This window comes from Nannospalax galili, unplaced genomic scaffold (assembly GCF_000622305.1).
Source record: "Nannospalax galili isolate Female #2095 unplaced genomic scaffold, S.galili_v1.0 scaffold646, whole genome shotgun sequence".
Taxonomy (NCBI): Eukaryota; Metazoa; Chordata; class Mammalia; order Rodentia; family Spalacidae; genus Nannospalax; species Nannospalax galili.
Genome location: NW_008355279.1, coordinates 3,949,159 through 3,969,765, shown reverse-complemented (window position 1 = coordinate 3,969,765; position 20,607 = coordinate 3,949,159). Strand labels below are relative to the sequence as shown.

General features: G+C 42.8%; 1 protein-coding gene across 1 annotated transcript in view; it reads left to right on the top strand.

Annotated features, from left to right (window-relative positions):
* Nucleotides 1-19,681, top strand: part of Foxo3 (forkhead box O3) — a 114,265-nt gene extending 94,584 nt beyond the window's left edge. Inside the window, exon 4 of the mRNA XM_008852443.3 lies at nt 15,094-19,681. The gene's annotated coding sequence lies outside the window, so the exon portion shown is untranslated. The remainder of the gene's footprint in view (nt 1-15,093) is intronic.
* The last annotated feature ends 926 nt before the right edge of the window (nt 19,682-20,607 follow it).

Sequence of the window (20,607 nt, the reverse complement as noted above, 5' to 3'; positions counted from 1 at the left end):
TGGATTTCTAGCAGAAGTTGAGTCTGTCAGATTAATCTTCACTACAGCGCTAGACATTATAGGTAGTGAGGATTTAAGCATTTTTAAAAAGTAGACAAATTAAGTTGGAAGCACATGTTTTGTTTGTTTTGTTTTTTGAGACAGGGTCTTTTTGTAGCCCTATCTGTAGACCAGGCTGATCTCAGTCTCACAGAGGTTCACCTGTTTCTGCTTCCTAAATGCTGGGATTAAAGGCATGTGCTCCCATGCTTGGTGAAAGCACATGTTTTTATATGAAAGAGCACTTTTGTGCCTCTCCTTGTTTCTCAACCTATAAATAATGTCAGATACAGAGTCACATTGTTGTGAATGGTGAGAGGTTTTTTAAAATGGTATTATTTTAGTCCTGTTGTAATAGACATAGCAGATAGTGTGATGTGCTGAGAAGAGCATTTGACTTTGAGTATGTTGATGCACAACAGCACTTGGAAGGCTAAGCCAGGAAGATCATAAATTTGAGGCTAACCTAGGCTACACAGTGAGGCCCTGCCCATCCCACTCTCCTGTAAAAAAGAAAAAGGAAAAGCATTTTATTGGAATCTGGAGTTGAGGGTTCAGTCCCACTTTTGCTACTTTCTAGCTCTGATAGGGTTATCACTTAGCCCCAGAGCCTCAATTTCCCGCTTTACAAAATGAGGATAATGACTCTTGGTACTCCATAGGGCTGCTGCAAGAATCAAGTGGCAAAAATGTGTGAAAGTGCTTTGTAAAAACTACAGTGAGTTTAAATGTATGCAGTGCAGTTAGGTAAGCATACTGACAGACGAGCAAGCAGGGAGACATCAAAGGCTAAGTACCAGGGTCCTGGAGTTTGACCCAGAGTCCATATTTCTTTTTTAATAATTTATTGAGAATTTCATACATGCCCATAAGGTGTTTTGATCAAATCCACGCCCGCTCCCTCCCCTCCAACTCCTCCCATATCTCCCATCACTTTTTTCTGATAATTTCATATACTCCTTCTTTTCTTTTTTTATGGGGCTTTTGGCTACTCTAACATTCCCCGCTCTGAAGAGGTAACCCTAAAATCTTTTAAGGATTAGATAAAAGCCCCTAAATACTTTAGACATTTTTGGCCTTTGGAACAGAATATGTTGCTAAGAGGCCCAAGGACATTGTGACTTTTAGCCACGAAACTGGTTACTTTTCTCTGGGGTCTTTTTACCCTAACTACCTAGCCAGTTCCTACCTCCTATTCTTATCACACCATCCTCTGAAAAGGTTACACAACTTGCGGATAGGGAATCGGGATGCAGACCACAGAGTCCATATTTCTTAAGCGGCTTGATCATAATAGTTCTTCCTTGTTTTTTCTAGATGGTGAGAAAACAGGAGGTGCTCTGAACTGAGTAGGAGTGTAGATAATAGATGACAAATTTGCCCCAGAACTCTTCTCCTGGATTAGAGAGGGGAGGGAGGGAGGGATGTAAGGGCTTCTCTAAACTGGTTTGTTGTAGTTTGTGCCTCAGATGCCCTGTGATAAAAGGCTCTACACCCCCAGCTCCCTGTTTTTTTCTTTTTTTTACATTTCAATCTCTGCAAGCTACTTACCCACTTCTTTAAATGGTACAAAAGAAAAAACGAATTCAAAAGCCCTAAACCCCAGTCTTGATAACCCTCTTCCTTGGTGAAGGAATTACAAGAGTCTCCTATGGCGAGCTCACTGAAACACTCCTTGGGTAGCTGTTGAAAGGGGATGTCAAGAACCTTGTGAGTTTAAAGCATTTCAGCTTTCCCCGGCACAAGCAGGCCCCTAATGGAACCCAGACATCTGCTGTAGTTATTTAATGGCCCTTGAGCTGGTAACAACTGTAATGGAAGCTAAATAGAGTGACGGTGCCAGCCATTTCTCTACCAGACCTGAACTGGGGCTGGTGGAGACTTGATTTTAGAAGTGTAGATATTTCACTTTGGGAAGAATAAATGGTTTGTCTTCCTTGAATAAAAATAACGATTGATTGTGGTTTTTGAAGACCAGAAAGAAGAAAGTTTAATTTGTCCTTTGTTATAAGGAGGCCACTTACTAATTCACTAGAGAGAGAGCATTCAGAAGAAAATGTGCTATCAGTTTTTGGCTGATACTTCAAATGTGGATTTCTCTTTTAGTTAAATAGCATACCTTTCCTCTGTGTGTGTGTGTGTGTGTGTGCGTGCGCGCACACGCGCGCGCACACCTGCCTATAAAATTTGTACAGAAATCTGTTAAGGGAGATTTAAACAGGGTTTTTTAAATTTTATGTGATGAAGTATATTAATGACCATCAAATGCATTGTCTCTAAAGTAGTAATTTATTATATACCTTAATGGGATTTGTTTGTTTGTTTGTTTTGTCTTTTTGAGACAGGGTCTCCCTGTACCCCCAGCTGTCCTGGGACTCACTATGTAGACCAGACTGGCCTTGAACTCACAGAGATCCGCCTGCCTCTGCCTCCCAAGTGCTGGGATTAAAGGCATGTGCCACCACACCCGGCACCTTAATGGGATATTTTAAAGGAGATTGATTTGAGAGACATTTTTTTTTAACTAAAAAGTTCAGGCTGGTCTAGGCGTGGTGGTGCATGCCTTTGATCCCAGCACCTCGGAGGTAGAGGCAGGCGGATCGCCTGTGAGTCCAAGGCCAGCCTGGTCTACATAGTGAGTTTCAAGCCAGCTCTGGGGCTACAGGAAGACCCTGTCTCAAGAAAAAGGCAAAAAAAAAAAAAAAAAAAAGTTCAGGCTAGATACAGTGACAGCACACCTTTAATCTCAACACTTGGGTGGCAGAGGCAAGTAGATCTCAAAGCCAGCCTGGTCTACATAGCATGTTCCAGACCAGCCAGCCACTTCAATAATGAGACCCTGTCTCAAACTAAATTTTTAAAGTTTAGGGTCTGGAGAGATGGCTCAACAATTAAGAGCACTGGCTGCTTTTGTAGAGGACCTGGGTTCGGTTCCCAGCACCCACATGGCGGCTAACAACTGTTAATAACTTCAGTTCTAGGGGATCTGACACTTTTTTCTGGCCTTCATGGGCACTGCATGTCTGTGATACACTTATATACATTCAGGCAAACACGTAAATAAAAATTAATACATAAAAATAAAGTTTGGGCTGGCAGAATAGCCCAACAGGTAAAAGCAGTCCCCATGCTAGCCTGATACTTGATGGTGGAAGGAGAGAACCAACTCCTGAAAGTCATCCTCTGACCTCCACTCACATCCGCTGGCATGAATGTGTACCCTATACTCACATCATATACGCAATAATAAAGAAAATTATAGCTGGGTATAACATACCTGTAATCTCAGCACTTAACCTAGAAGGCTAAGGCAGGAAGATCACCTAGGCTGTACATAGTGAGAACCTCTGAAAAGAACACAATGTAGACAATAGAAAAAATTACTGAGTTTTCTTGAAAATAAGCCAGATCAAATGACCTCAGGGCAAGAGAGGAAATATTCTAAGGATTGGGGGGAAGCGGGGTGGTTGGCCCTGGATGACTTCCATCTTGCTTTAGAATAAATTCTCTCGGGCTGGAGAGATGTCTCAGTAGTTAAGAGCACTGACTGCTCTTGCAGAGGACCCGGGTTCCATTCCCAGCACCCATATGGCAACTACAAACTGTCCCTAACTCCAGGTCCAGGGGAATCTGAAGCTCTCTTCTGACCTCCACGGCATTGCACGACACGGGTGTACATACATACATGCAGGCAATACACTCATACATATAAAATAAAAATAATAAAATATTTTTTAAAAACGAATGAATTCTGCTCTCAACAGAATTAACTAATAGTCCAACTTTCTTAAAGATGCTCTTAAATTTGGAAGGTTGGTTTAAAGGCACATTATCAGTCTCACTTCCCCTTAATTAAGGATCCTAGCTTCCCAATACCTGTTATTCCTAGCTTGCCCTTGCTTTGTTATTTCTTTAGACTGGTTTGCTGTTTGCCAGCAGAGGGTCATGTGGCCCCATGATGATTAATGGAACAGCTCTGTCCACAGTGAAATGCTTCTCTGGAGAGCTAGCTCCTGGGGTGTGCAGCTCTGTCTACTCCAGGTGTTATGGACTCATGTATGCATACACTGGTAAAAGAGGTGGCATGGTGGACAGTGTGTGCTTTCAGTGAATCAGACAAGCATCCTCTCACACAAAAAAGCAGCTTTAATCACACCCTATTTTAAATGTTAAAAGATGCCTCAAGTCACAAGATCTTTCATTATTCATTTTTTAGCATTTGGAGACCCCTTTGGGAGAATTCAGAATGTAATTTCATGTTTAAATTGCTTTATGGTAAAGATTGGAAAATATCCACTAGGAGAAGCCAGATGGAGAGGGGAGGGGTAGGTAGCTCTCCTCTATTTCTGCCATTAGGTACTTCTCTGCTTCTGTAACAAAGGCAGAATCCTAGAGTTTAAAGGTGAATAGTATGTGTAGTTTTAGATTGAAGCCTAACCTATCTGTGAAATGGTCTTAGTGAGTTGATAAACAATGTTGATATATGTGAGTTGATAAAAGAAACGGTGATACACACATGTAAAATTAGAATTTAGAGTTGATTCATAGGTTACTTACTCATATGAGGTAAATCTGTGATGCCAGTTTGTTTATTGTGATTCTGTCATGTCTTTAAAACTTACCTTGGGAAGCCAAGCATGGTGGCACATTCCTTCAATACCAGGATTTGGGAGGCAGAGGCAGGCAGATCTCTGGCCTACAGAGTAATTTGCCAGGCCAACCAGGGCTATATAGTGAGACCCTTGTTACCACCAAACAAACAACAAATAAATTATTTTTGGAGTTTTCACACTACTCAATAGTCAGCATCTTGTTAGTAGCATTTTCTGTAAGTACAGTCTTTTCCAGGGCCCACCTGGACTTCTCCCAGGCCTGCAAAGGGACTAGTCAGAAGCCATTCTGCCCCTGGCTGCTGCATTGATTACCTACTCAGGATCCTTCTTGGCCTGGGCAAGTTGGAGGATTCCCGCTGCTTTCTGTTCCCAGAGATAATTATAGACACAGGTTGGATTTTATTTCAGGATAGATTCTCCACCATTCAAGAAACATTTCCCGCTTTACCCTGGTTCTGTTGATATGTTCATTTATTTCAAAATGTTGCTTTGAAGCTGGGTGTGGTGGCGCATGCCTTTAATCCCAGACTCAGGAGGCAGAGGCAGGTGGATCTCTGAGTTCAAAGCCAGCCTGGTCTACAAAGTGAGTTCCAGGCCAGCTGGGGCTACAGAGAGACCCTGTTTCAAAAAGACCAAAAAAATAAAAATGTTGCTTTGTTTATCCTATCCTCTACATTATTTTTATATTTAAACTTGGAGAAACTAACATGAAATTTTTAAAATTTTATGAATTAGTGACATGTTAGATGTTTAGAAGTCCCCTAGATTAGTGTGTCTCAAAGTTTCACAGAATGTTTACCTATTCTTAAGCTGTTCTTGAGTATGTGGTAGAAAAAATGGATCCTGCAGTCAACTGAGTTTAGGAAATGCCATGTTAAAGAGAAATGGGGTTATTTCTAGTAGGACTTCTTTTGAGGGGATCTGAGGGGTTGAGACAGGGTCCCCCTGTAACCCTGGAACTCTATATGTAGACCAGACTGGTTTTGATTTCACAGAGATCCACCTGCCTCTGACTCCCAAGGGCTGAGATTAAAGGATTGTGTCACGATGCCAGCTTAGTAGGACTTCTTACAGGCTTAAGAGTTAATGTACATTTGGAAATGTCATGCAGTATTTCCTAAATTTGTTATCTTGAATCAAATCTTTTTACTTCAGGAAACCACAGAGCCAGTGTTCTGATGTTGCTGATAGAAGTCAGCAACCCTCTTGAGGCCTGTGAATTTTTCTTCCTGGTGGTACTTGCTGGGTATTCTGTATGCCCTTGTCACATACTGAGTATTTCTCAGCCCTGGCATGTGTTCTCCTGGATTTCCTATCTCCATGGCATTGTGACTGATCCCATGTTGGTGGAAGTTCTCAAGAAAAGCCAGAATTCATTAGGTGAGGTTTATGTGAGTGCTTGCTAGCACAGGAGGTGGAGGTGATCAAATTGGGTCTTGCCCTTACACAACCTGGCTAGGAAAGAGGTGTCGGTGATAGTGATCATTTGTCCCTAGAGTAAGAGTGCCCCACATGACCTATGTAGTTGTGGCTCACATTAGCATGCTGGAGTTTCTTGGTCAACCCATTCTATTGTAACATATTTTCATATTGTAACAAAAACATATGTTTTTGTTATGAGCATTAAAATATACACCCTACTACTTAAGAAGCTCTATTTTAAAAGGTCAGAGTTCAGGCTGAGTCCAGGTGCTGTTTTTTGTTCAAATCCTAGCGACTTTTTACTTTGGCTATGTTTGGTTTCTAGGGCCAGTTTCTCCATGTTGGATATGAGCCAGCCACCCACTTCAACACACTCTCCCTGGGCTATGCTTTGAGAGGATATGTGGTTAAAACTCCTCTCTGCAGCTCACTTAGAGTTGAGTAAGGTTCTGTGACATGCCAGAAAAACTGACATTTGGATCTGGTAGCTACTGTTTTCATGACTGTGTGGCAGCTAGTCGAGCCACTTGTCTCTGAGTCTCACTTGGCTTATTTGCAAAATGGGGCAAAAGTTTACAGAGCTAGCTTTTGTGAGGATTCCTCTCACATGGGATACTCTGTTTTACCACTTTTTTAAAAGGTCATATAATGAGATTTTTTGTGATTTTTAAATGGTCTATTAAATTAATGCAGACTATAGGGAGCAACTGAGCCAGTCTTACACTGTTGGCAAAAAGCAGCTGCTTCCCTCAGTAAATCAAAACTAATTAGGTTTCTCTTTAAGTAGATACAATTAGGTTTCTCTTTAGTAGATACTTGTCTATGAAGTGAAACCTTTGCTTTCTGGAGGTGTTCCCTGGAAGTCCTACCTGCCATGGTAAGGGGAGGGGAGCTAACCATTAGAGAGGTTAGTGTTTTCTAAGGGAAAGTTTCAAAGGGAACTTGTGCCACAGTTGAACTGGCAAGGTTGTACTTGTGTATCAAAGTGTTCCATTTACATCTTTGAAGGAGTGCCTGAGCGGTCTGGCTGTCTGACCCCACTTTCCCTTATGGTACTGTTGGTCTCCCCGGAGGCCAGGAGCAGGCCACTGTGGGAGAAGCCTTACCTGCCTTTCTTCAGAGTCCAGAGCCTCCACCTGAACTGTTCCCACTTAGGGTAGGGAACCTGGACCTTACCATCCCTGTCAGGCCAGCCCAGACCACTCAGAGAAATGCAGGGCTGCTCCTGACCCTTCTGGGACATTCCTGGAAGCAGAGAGACTGCTAGATGTGGGCTCAATGCTCACAGTGGTCTGTCCTCAGAAAATTCAGTCACCAGTCCTTACTGCTCTCTTGCAAGTTGCAGTTGGGTGAAAATCTGAGGCAAGGCTGTCTTCTCCACTGCCCTCAGTGCTGAGCAGCAGGCCTAAATGGAGTGCACATCTGTGTGAAGGCTGCTGGAGCTGGACTGCAAGTGTTTGGTCTGCTTTTGTTTACTTCTCTCCCAGCAAGAGATACGTTCTGTAATTTTAGGTTTTTGTTTAATAGCGTTCTTTTACTGAAAGCCCTTGGCTTTCCTTTGTTGGAAGGGTAAGAGCACCTTGGACATAGTTTCAGAGGGTAACTCATTGTTCTAGAGGGCAGGCCTTGTTACTCTTGTTTTGATCGAAGGGATTCAGTGTGACCTACGTTTTTCACCTCTTCCTTCTCCCTCTTCCTCTCTGGTGAAAGCAGTATAGGCCAGACATCTTCCTTCCTTCCCTCCCTTTCTTTCTAAATATCTGTGGCCCTACGGAGTATCTAATTGATTCCTTAGGGGAAATTAATAGCCAAGAAGACTTCAGCCAGAGCCAGGAATCTTGGACTTAGGTTCCAGGCTCAAATTTCTAAATATTTCTTCTAGGCCTCCAATTGTAAACATGCCACTGTAATTAATTGGAATGTGTATCAGTCATTGACATGTTCAGAGATGATCAGAAAGCTTTTCAGCTCAGCATACTCACAAATCGTCAAAAAAAATGTGTTGCCTGATGGATGTTAGGAGGCACTGAAAATGCTGCTGCCCCTGAGTGCCTCAGCTAGAGCATGCCTTGCCAGGCCCTGGCTTCCCTCAGCCCTGCTGGGCTGGGTGCCCTGTGTGCAGGTACGCACTGAGACGAGGGCCACATGAACACAGACTTGTCTCCCTCCTGGAATGCCAGGCCCTGGCTTACCTCAGCCCTGGTGGGCTGGGTGCCCTGTGTGCAGGTACGCACTGAGACAAGGGCCACATGAACACAGACTTGTCTCCCTCCTGGAATCTGCACACCTGGTAAGGCTGTCCATCCATAAGAAGACTTGTTTCCCTCAGACATGGTGTCAAGTCCTTTCAGCTCCCTCTTGGTTTCTTTCCTCTGTCCTTGACCACCATCTATGTCACTTGTGTGTTCTAGTCTTTCCTTACAGGTGGGTGAGTGGTTTGAACTATTTGTGAAATCTTAAAAACTGATTTTGTGTTATTGGAAAAATTAGTCTCTTAATACCCTGACTATATCTAAAGTGGCTTTGTGACACCCCCTTCTCATCTGCTGCACTTGGGAACTAGACCCTTAGATGCACTAGTGGGTGGAGCTATATTCCACCCACCCTCAGGAAATCTGGAGCATCCCTGCCCTGCATGCTGCCATCATTCACCAACCCCTTTATCCCCACCCAACCCTGGTAATGCAGGACAGGGTCACACCCAGCAGAGGTAAGCAGAGCTATTCAGGTCATGGCTTGTGTCTGTAAGCATTCCTCCAGGGCTCCACTTCCCTTCTGCTAATAAATGGTGGATCATTTTATGATGTAACTTGACACTTAGAATCGCAGGACTTTTAATTTAGGAATTTGGGGGCAGATGGTTAAGATTATATATAGTCAAATATGCAGAAATAAAAGAAGGCTAATTCTTTATTAAATACTTGACTTCATTGACTGTTAAAAAGTGTGCCTTGTATTGATTTCATCTTATAAGAAATAGGAACTAGCCAGAAGTGGTGGCACATGCCTTTAGTCCCAGCATTTGGGAGGCAGAGACAGGTGGATCTCTGTGAGTTCAAGGACAGCCAGGGCTACAGGGAGACCCATCTCAAAAAGACCAAAAAAGAAAAAAAAAAAAAAAAAAGAAAGAAAGAAAGAAATAGGAACTTTAAGCTGGGCATAGTATAGCATACCTTTAATTCTAGCACTCTGGATGCAGAGGCATGCGAACCTGTGAGATTGGGGCCAGCCTGGTCTCCATAGCGAATTCCAGGCCATTTGGAGCTAAGGGAGACCCTTTCTTAAAAAGACCAAAAAGTAAAATTTTTTAGAAAAGGAACTTTAGAGAAACTTTCTTGAAAAACATCCTTTCCATAAAGCATTATAAATCTTAGGTTCTGTTCCATAGCAGTAGTTTGTGCCTAGGCTCCAGCAAGACTCATTCTTGGTAAATTTGAGACTGTAGAAGCAGCAGCAGTTGAAAGGATGCCAGTGTTGGAATGGCAGAGAGGAAGTGAGCACCTTCCCCAGAGGATGGCTCATTCATTTACTCACACGAGGCGTATTGTAAACCCTTTCCCATGCTACTTGGGACATTCAGGAAATTTTAGTTCACTCACTGGAATTTCTGCTACTTGAGGGCAAATACCATGTCTAAGACAATACTCTTAAAATAGGTGCTCACTAAGTTCCTACATTGATTTGAAGACTTTGTCTTCCTTTCAAGAAGTTCAACACGTTGGGAACTCCAAGTAAAAAATGATTAGGTGCCAGAGATTCAAGACAGAAGTTTAGTAGTTCTTAGCGAATGTGGGGTAGAAAGCTGTCAGAATATGTGAGTGATTCACATAGGGCAGGACACAGAATGTCTGTGAACATGACACATCTGTTGAATGGATGATGATTTCTCAGCTGCATTGGGATGGGAAGTGTGAATGAAGATGTTGATCCCACACATCTTTGCTGGTTAAAAGTTTTTAAATATTATAGGTATTCCATTTCTGCCATGGAGAGATTAGATACCATTATCCTTCAAGTTAGAAACAGGCCATTCTTCCTTCAACGGATTTCAGCCATCAGTAAGCCCTGGCACAGTGCTTTGTTCCTCAACTGTGACGTGCTAGGATTGTCGTTTCTCTTTGGTTTCCCTTGTGTTTTGTCAGCACAGCACAAAGGCTGGCCAGCAGGGCCAGCCAGATGAAGTCCAGGTGTCAAAGTGTCCTGGAGACAAAGGCTCTTGAGGGTCCTCAGCCTTCTCAGACACCTGGAAAGTTCTTAGTAAGTAGCTCAGCTCAGCATGTCACAAGTCAAGCTTGTTGCTATGTAAACTGTGCTTTTTGGTTTTTAGTGCATGTGGCTTAGTGCCTTCCCATGTTCTCCCAAAGTCACCTTTGCCATTAAAAACTTCTCAATCTAAGGTTTACTTTCTCCGTGTTTATTCACCCAGTAAGAAGAATGAAGGCCCAGGTGATACTAGACTTTGGGGTTACACCCTGTGCCCCAACAAGACATGTATAGCCACTCATCCTTATTAAGAATTAAAGGAGAAGCCAAATTAATAGTGAAACGCAAAAGAAGGAAACTTATTCATTGTGGCCACAAAATGTATTATATCCGTCCCCAAAGGGACAGATTACAGCAACTTCCCCCAAGTGCAGGGGGTGAGGGGAGTCCTGACACGAGGGCAGGGTTCAAATAGAAAGCAAAGACATACACCTAACTAAGCAGTCCCACTACCCTGGTCACATGCCCACCATCTTCTTAGCTCCTACTGTCTCTGGAAGACCAGCCTCGGTTATAAATCTTTCTTCAGAATGTTCTGCCTTTGATGTCCCTAGGGCTTCCAGCAGGAGATTTCTAGGGAAATTCTGATTTCTTGGGATCCATTCTTTCTGATAGCCAAAAAAAAAAAAAAAAAAAAAAATCTATTCATTACTGGTTTCTTTTTGGGAGGCTTTACCACCAAGCAGAAACTTGTCCTCCAGCCAACTGGAGTTCAAGGTCATCCTCAGTTATTTTACTTGCTAGTTCTAGGCCAGCCTGGGCTACGTGAGAGCCTATCTCAAGAAAAAACTAGATGTGGCTGCCTCATTTGCAGCTTGCAAACATGTTTTTTTTTTCTAGGGCACCACTAGCTCTGAAGCCCTGATTGTGCCTTGGATACATCGGTCTCTCAGAGTGAAGGAAAAGACAGTGCCCACAGACATTTCTTTGCTGTGTGCTCCAGTAAAAAGTTGAAACTGAAGCTCCCAACTGTTTTCTGAACCCCATGCAAGACTGCCCTGTCAATAAAAGGGTCCTTTTCTTTTCTGGTGTCCTTGTCTGTCCTGAGGACTCTGTATTTGGTTCTCAGCTTGGCCGTGGAGTTGTAGGTTGTCTTAAATTGTCTCTGCTTTTAAAGCATGAATATTGTTTTTCACTTTAACTGTGTTTTTCAGGCAGGCAGTCCTTCAGACAGTCAAAATTCTTACCTTCATGGATTTGTGGATGTGAGAGTCTTGTCCAACTTCTCGTTTTCCTTTCACATCATATTTAGTATTGGGGTCTTTGGTCCTTCTTTACCAGGAAGATAAAAATACTGCTGACAAATGCATGTTTTTCATAATGGCATTAAACTGAAGGAGCACAGCAATGGGGATGGTTTGCCTTGTGCCCAAATTCAAGTTGATTGGGTTGTTATGTTTGGTGTCATCTTGGAGATGTCTCCCTTTCTTAGACCACTGTGGATAATTAGGCAGAAACCTGTTTTCTCTGTAGAATGTAGGTGCTAGGATTACAAAGGGATTAACCTCACCAGAGACCAGGTGAGAGCACCCACAGATGTTTTTAGAACTCACCTCACCATTTATTTGGTCTTCCTTGCATCAAGAGCCTGACTTCAAACTTAGTGAGAGGGAGAAAATACATCTTCTCTCTCTTGATGAAAGTCACTGATGAGCCAGGGCAGCGTTTTTATATTTGTTAATTAGTATATTGCTTGGAAACTGCAAAGTAACAGCTGTAGTTCTGGCAGCTGTCTGCTTCCTTTTCCTTCTAAAGTCCTGTTTAATCTGATACTTTTAAAAAAACATTTCTTAAGTATATGAATATTTCATCTGCCTCTATGTAAGTCTACCACATGCATGCCTGGTGTCCACATAAGCCAGAAGAGGGTGTCAGATCCCCTGGAACTGGAATTAAGGACGGTATTAACTGCCATGTGTGTGCTGGGAACTGAACCCAGGTCTCTGGAAGAGCAGTAAGTGCTCTTAACCACTGAACCGCCTCTCCAGCCCCTGATAAATTTTTTTTAAGCTACTAGGGCATCAGTGTATGCACACCCATGCACGCACGCCTGCGCCTCATGGTTAAAGGGCCATATTTAAATCCATGTGAGAATGGTGAGAGCTTTCTTAAAATTGTGAAACTCCAATGCAAGCATCATTGATACCCCCCCTACCCCCCAGGTTCAGTAGTTGATTCTGTCACTTTGCTCCTCCACCCTTTTGGTCCTTGATTGAAGTAGATGAACAGATTCCAACAGTGAGCTGCAGAACAGCAGTTAGAAGTGAAAGGCAAGGAATGTTGGCTGCTTTTCCTTGTTCACCTGGGTCTTCAACAGGTTCCTCTTAGAAGGACGACTGTGTTTTGCTTCAGCATTTGTCTGATTTACTTTACACTGTTTTCCTTCTATCAGAGGAAAAAACCTATAGCCCTCCAGTTGGGTAGAGTGAGTTTCTCTGTTAACTATGCCCCCTGTAGGCGCTGACTAGCCCTGCTGGCTCAACCCAGAGGCACAGAGGCAGCTTCCTGCATGGGCCTCCCCAGGAGGCATTACCTGAGACTCTGGAGGAAAACTCCAGCACATAGTGTCACAGATGGCCCCACCCCAGTTCTGCAGAAAGAGAAAGAGTGATGATTAGTGCCTCTTCTCTTTAATGATGACATTCCCAGAAGATTCTGGGCCTTTTGCTGAGGGAATGGGTATATGGCCTGGGAATTGCCTTTGGTGTGACTTGTTGGGTGCCGTGGTGCTCTCTGGGTGCTTCCCTCCCAAGTTGGTCCAGACCTAGCAGCAGAGCAAGCCATATGCTCTGCCTCTGTACTTGGGGAGTGAAGTGTGTCATCTTCCCATCATGCACTAGTTTTTCTGGCTGAATAATTAACACCAAAGGGAATGAGGGAGTGGTCTGAATTAGATAATACCTTGCACTTCTCCCTTGGCACTTAGAGAAAGTCAGGATCAGGACTTGGGGAACGTAATCCCCTGGTGACTAATTGTATAGTGGTGTTAGATTGTGACTTATTAACTTATTGTGAAGGAAAAAGAAAACAAAAAACATCCCCTTCAAAGAACTTCATCTGTGAGCCGTGATGGTTCATGCTTCAGGGAGCCACATAGAGGACTTGGAATGGTGTCAGGCCCAATTCCTCACAGACTCTGAGGTCTTGGATTTACTTTAGCTTTTTCTCCCTCTGAAAGTAACAAGCCATTATTTTATAGCCCAAGATAGTATTGCCTAGTGGCTTTACCAAGCAGAGAATACCTCTAGAGCAATAATCCACCAAAATAGGGATCCATGGGAAGAAAGGGGCTTTCTTTCCCTGATATTATCTCTGCCTCAGATTAAAAAACAAAAACAAAAAAACAACTTCCTTCTTCTCTTTGGGGCTGTTACAAAGATAAATATGACCCAAAATGCTAAGTCTTACAAAAATAAGATTGTCCCCAACAACAGTCACAGAAAAGATTAAAGTCACAAAAATGCTGCTACAAAAGGAGGAGGCAGATATATTCCCTGCGCTGTGTGTGTTTACTCATGTGTTTTCTGTTAGTTATTCTGCCTGACCTTACAGTGCTTTGTTACCGTTTTTCTGTCTTACCTTGCTTTTACTTACCAGGCCAGCCAACAGTGTCTCCATAAACTGAAGATCGTATGTCTTGAGACCTGCCATGTTGATTCCTTTAGCTTCATCTCTCTAAGTATACTTTTTAATGTTAATTCTTTTAACTTTCCTGGGCTGGTAGTCCCCTGAAATCTGTTAAGACCTGTCAGGTTCCCTGGGAGGCCCTCCATTATGCCTTTCCACTGAAGACTGTTGAAGACAAAATGTTGTTCACAAGATGTTTTATGGAAAATTTATTTGGTTTTTGCGATGCTGTATAATTTTTTCTCTGTAAATTTTTTTAAAAATTGGGTTTATTTTTATTTTATGTGTATGAGTGTTTTGCCTGCATGTACATAAGTGCACTCATGTATACAGTGCCAGCAGCGGCCAGAGGAAGATGTTGTATCCCCTGGAACTGGAATTAGGAATTGTTGTTGGCCACCATGTGGATTCTGGGAACCAAACCCAGGTCCTCTGTAACAGCAGCCAGTGCTTTTAACTGCTAGCAGTCTCTCTAGCTCTTCTCTGCAGATTTTTAATATAAAAATCAGATTCCTAAGATAGCTCACTTAGAAATGATTTACTCCTCCTACAGTGGGGAAGTCAAGATTCCCCATGGAATCGTCCTAAGATTTAGGAAGTGGCTATGTCTTAGAATCCAATGCCCATAGAAAGGCTGCCTAGCAAGACCAGTCATGGGACCAGTTGGGGAGAGCCTCAGAAGTACAGCCGGTCTGCTTTGGGTGACCAACTTAGCATGAAAAGACATTTAAGCATGGACGTTCCATGGTCCTGGAAATCCCTAGGTTCCAAAATCTTGACCAAACTGTCACCTGTACCCTGGGTGTCCCTTACTTAACAGGGCCTGCCAAAACACCCCTTAGTGTGCTTTTCTTTGTTAGCATTCCAAAGTGTATGATCCTTTTTCCTTCTGGTCTTTTCAATTTTAGAGCATTGTAATAAGGAAAAAATAAGCAGTGAGGTTGGTAATCGTGCTTTGCCCTTGGATTTCAGATCTTTGAAATGCTGGAGCAAAAAGAACTTTACTGCAGGTCCTCTGGACTTTGAGGTTGGGCGAGTAGATGGGAAGCTGATGAAGCACCCCCACTGTGCCCCCTGTTGCTATCTGAATGCCTGTAATGACCTCTAGTTTTCTTTTTGCCTTCTTTAGACCCTCAAACTGACAGAAGACCTACAGAGAAAACCCTTTGCCAAATCTGCGCTCAGCAAGTGGACAGTGATACCGTTTACAGCTTAACACCTTTGTGAATCCCGTCCCATTTTCCTAACCAAGCAGAGACTGTTAATGGCCCCTTACCTGGGTGAAGCACTTACCCATGGAACAGAAATCTATAAAGTATGCAAAATCTTCCTAATCCTGCAGACCTGCCAGCGCCAGCCAGCAACGATAGCACCCATCAGTACCACCCACTCCTTCAGAGCACACTGGGAGCCCCCATTGGCGAGTCTGTGGTGTTTTAAATATCACAGTGGTTTATGGGATGTTTTAAGTGTTGTTTTGTCTTTGTTTTCCTTTGACCCTCTGAGTTTTTCACACACATTAACTTGCAATATTTTTCTGTTAAATGTTCACTCTCCTTCCCCCTCACAAATTTAAATGCAGAAGGAAAAATGTTAAACCAGTTACCATTCTGGCTCTGAGCATCACAAGCTTTTGAGCCCATGGAACTCAGTAAGTAACACATAACACAAATTGGGCAGTGGGGGGGGGGGTCCTTCTTCTTTTGTCTGATAGAAAATTATCCTTTTCTAAAAACTGAACAATGGCACAATTGTTTGCTCTGTGCACAGTCCAAGACTGAACTACACATAGGCAAAACTAGTGGAGCACAGCATCACGGCATCTGACCCAGTCGTTTCCAGTTCTGAGTTGGGGTCTGTGGGACAGGACCTCTCAGTGCCTGCTCTGCAGCTGTCTGCTCAGAGCTGCTCAGTAGAGCCTGTGGTCTTCTGTCAGTTTCCTCAGCTACTGTGAACAGTGTTGGTCTGGTAGAAACTAGGGTCTTTTTAGGAAAGAAATCAGCCCAGCTATCCACTCATTGCCAAATGCCGCTGACAAACTTAGTTTTAAGGAGAAAAGAAAAGGAAAAAAATATGTGTGCTGTTTTGCTTTTCAGAAAACATGAAATTACAGATGAGCCATTAAGCTTGCAGTGAGAAATGTGTGGGAAAGACGAACCGAGGCAGCACTAAGGGAGGTCCAACTTCACTGTTTTGAAGCATATATATCTTTTGATTATTTTCACCCTTGCTGTGTGTAATCAGATCTTTTAGTATGAATGAAAGGCAATAGCATACAAGTTGATTTTTTTAACACACTCGCGCACACGCACGCAAGCTTAGGTTGGAATTGTAAAATGACATAATGGAAGTACAGTTCAAACTTTTTTAAAAGCTTTTCCTGCTTCTATGGATTTCATTGTTTTGTTTTCAAAAAGTTATGGTGCTGTATAGGTGCTTTCTGTTTAACCTGGAAAGTGTGATTGTATTTGTTACTCCCTTTGGTATGCAGAATAGTTGGGAACACCTTTGGTACATACAAAACTGGTGTGATGATGCTCTGATTAGCACAGTATATACATACTTCTCCAAAGTGACAAATGAAGACTCTTCTTTGCATAAAAAGCATTAGGCATATAAATGTATAATATATATTTTATCATGTACAGTACAAAAATGGAACTTTATGCATGGGCGTTTACAGGCCAGTGTTCCAGCACAGACTTCCCTGCTTGAGTTCTCACTGTTGCTTGCACTGTGGCAGTGGACACCAACCCAGATGTGCCACCCAACCTCCTGCACCTACCACTGACCACCAGGGACCCCCTTGTGCACCTTTGTTTTATAACTCCTTGGGGGGTGATGTTGGTGGCAATCACAGCTCATAGCATAATCAGAGTTCCATTTGGTATTGTCCCATGTCTTTCCTGCCCCACTTGGATTGTCATATCTGAGTGATATCCCTGTTAATCTCTGCCTTTTACAGAATCTGTAAATTGTTGTGCAATTGTGGTTATAGTAGACCTGTAGCGTATTGCCTTTTCTAAACTGCTACATGTTTATAATCTTCATTTTTAAAGTATGTATAATTTTAAGAATATGTATTGTATTCATATGGTATGCTTGTCAGTGAGCCATACTTGCTTACTATCTTCCTTTATAATGATGCTAGCCACTCCTTTGATTCCTCGGTAGTCAGCTGTCCATACAATACCTGTACCATTTTGGGCAGAGGACTGCCAAAGCCTTCCCAAAGTGCTGCTTCCTGGGTGGAGTGCGTTGAGGCAGCAGCTGAGGGGAGATAGACAGAGCTCAGGTACAAGGGAGAACCCCAAGTGCTTCCAACATGACAGCCCTGAGAATTCTCTCCTGAGTTTAAAGAAATGAGCAAACTAATTCAGAAGCTTGCCTATGCAGTTTATAGACCCTGAGAGCTGCTTTGAGCGTGAGAAAAGCCAACCTCTGATATGTTCCCCCAGCTCTAAATGTTTTAATTCCTTTCAGACATGTGATGTCTCGTTTATTCTTTTCTTTCCCAGTGTTCGTTGGATTTTGGGCACTGTGTCCTTACAAAATGTCCTAGAAAAAGATTATAATTTGATCTGGTACAAGCTGAGAACAGAAGGGTATGAGGCCAGCGTGGCCTCAGAGCAGATCAGGAGAACAGAGGAGAAATGCTTTGGTTTTCTTTACTTTTTGAAATAATACAAACAGAATCCACACATAGTGTTGTGGAAAGCCAAGCCCTGTGTGGCTCAAAAGACAATTAGGCAAGATTTTAATAGTCAGGCCTGTCCAGGACCCGTGTATACCCACCTTCAGATGTCCCACTCAGAGAGGCCTGGCTCCCTTAGGAAACCCAGTGCTATGGCAGTCAGATTAGGCAGAGGTACAGTCTGGGCCCTGTGTCCCTCCTGTTGGGGACCCTGCTTTCAGAGTAAACCAGTTATTGGTCACCAAGTAGCATTCTGAATGTCTTGAGTCTCTTAACAATAAATGCTCTATCCAGGCATCTGAGCAGATGACCTCATGGCCCTGGGGCCAGCAGCTGTAATTTAATCCTGATATAACCCTGCAGGGCTACCCCAGCCCCTTTAGCAGTTCCCAAATTAGGGAACTCTGTCTGCTTTGTGACAGGAGTCTAGAGAGCAGAGTACCTAGTGTTGAAGACAGAATGTGCACTCTGGGGCCCTGTGGTTCTCTTCAGGTTCCAAAACCTGATACCTTGTACCAAAGCTAGAAAAGAGCTTTTCACAAGCCTTCACTGTCCTGGTGTGAGGAGAGCGCCAGGTTCAGCATACTCCGTGAATTGTGAATGCAGCTGAGGTGGCTTTCTTTATTGTATCCTCGGCAATGTAATGATTACTGAAGCACAGTTTGACTTTTTTCCCGTCTCTCCTGCTAATGAAGATCGTGCACAAAGTGAACATTGGGGGTTGATTTTTAGCATCATGTGTATTGCTTTCCCAGCCAGAGGAGAGGACACCATGGCTCGCTACTCAGGAGAGGTGCACCCCATCTCAGGTGTGACTGTTCAGACAGCTTTCAAACCTGTGCACAGGTTAATGGTCATAGGGACAGACAACTTGTCTTTTCCCAAGGAGCTCAGTCCACTGAAAGAACAAGGAACATTTGAATCTCTTGGAAAAGACCATCAAGAATAAAACAGTCAGAAAGCAAGCCTTTGATTGGTGCCCTGGACTGGTGAGGGAAAGTAAAAATGTTTTCTTTTTCTTGATGTATTTGGAGAGCAGACATAATAATGTTGTGATTTAGGTTTTGTTTTCTTAATTGAGAAAAACAAACTTTATAGAAACACAATCTCTGGTACACAGGTAAAAAGAGGCAGCTCCCCCTGGAGCAGGGCAGGCAGGGCATGAAGGGAGAGAGGTTTTGTGGAATCATGTCTGTCAAACAGGATCTTAAAGCAGATGCTCAAGTAACTGAAAATATGTGATATTTGAGCTGAATCTTAAGTGGGTAACATTTTATGCAGATTGATTGGATGAAATAGTTTCTTGGTGTTTGGTTTTAATTGTATGTATTTTTCTTTGATGAATGATTACAAGGCCTCTATCACACTCCAGAAATATTTGTGTAGCTGCTTAAAAAAATGTTTCTGGTCACTCGTTTCTCTAAAATTGTCTCCTTGCCTGGCAATCAGTCTTTTCTTGTATACTTGTCCTAGCACAGTATGTATGTGGGAAATATAAACAGATGTGAAGGAGGACCAGAAAAATTAGCAAATATTAAAAAGTGTATTGTACATTTTGGCTTCACATGTTTAACTTTTTTAAAGAAAAAAGTTGCATGAATGGAAAAAAAAACCCTCTGTATACAGTATCTGTAAAACTGTCTTATCTGTTTTGATTTCTTGTTTATGCCCCATACAAACTAGAATTCTAGTATGGCATATGGCCATATTCAAACACCTAAGAATCAAGCAGTTCACCCTTTGGTCTGAAGCACCTTGTCCTTTCAAAGCAAACACTATCATCCTGCATTCTGAATACTGAGGAGTTTGTCTAACCATATGTTGCCATGAATTAGCTCTGCTGCCTTTCTTCTCAAGGATCAAAACCAGTTTGATTTGGGAGTCTGCCCCTTTCCAAATGAAATGGAGATGCAGTGCTTTCTTCCCTTGGTGTTTGTAGATATTGCCTGTGTATTCCATTTAAACCATAATCTAGTTTGTAAAAGATGATGACGCATGTAAATAAAGCATCAATGACACTCTATTTTACTCCAAGAAGTCTTTTGTCACTCCCCTCACTACCCTACCAGGAATGAAGTGGCTGGGCTTATGTGGAGGTCTTACTATTGAATTACTTCCCAGGCTGGGACAGGCATAGAACTGCAAGACTTTTTTATGAGATCTCTAAGCTAAATGAACCTAGTAAACTTTTTCTCTGGCCCACTTTTGACCTCCACAGACATCCAGACAATTTAATAAAAGCAGATTTACGGAGCTGTTCGTGCTGGCTGATGGCAGTGTGTGCGCTGAGTCATGCGGCCCCAGAGGAGCTGTTAAGTATGAAGGAAAGAATCAGACTCTGCCTTCAAGTGACTGACCTTACTGAGGTCCTCCTCCCAGTAGTCCAGCGAATGACTGTTGGTCATCACCAGGGCCCTCCTGGCACATCGAAAGCCAGATGCAGTGCTTCAGGCTTTTGGTGGCAACAGAATAAATATATCCTCCATGTCTATACTCCTGGCCTTGTCAGTTCTGTCGGGAGGAATGCCACTTCATTGTAAACTATTCTTAGTTGCATGGATTGTTTCTTTAATAGACATATAAAAATTACTGCACTTATAGAAATCCCCCAGGAACTGGTTTGAAGATCTTAAGCCACACGATGGGCTCATATTTCAGATTAAGGAGGTGGAAGATTGGAAAGTTGACCCCTTGGAATAAGTCCTGTATTGGTGAAGAGCCCTGCCTCGCATCATTTTCAACTACTTACAAAAGGAGACTCTTGGCCATGTTCTGATAGCAGTGCCAAGTAGAAGAGGCTTTTTCACTTGACATTATATCCCAGTTTTGATTTTGTCTCCCAGAAGGTTAAACGTGGAAATCTAATCACAGTTAAGGCTCAATAGAGAGGTCTCAAAGCCAGGTGAAAATTCAACCAGTTAGTAGCTAAAATTCATTTAATGATCAGTG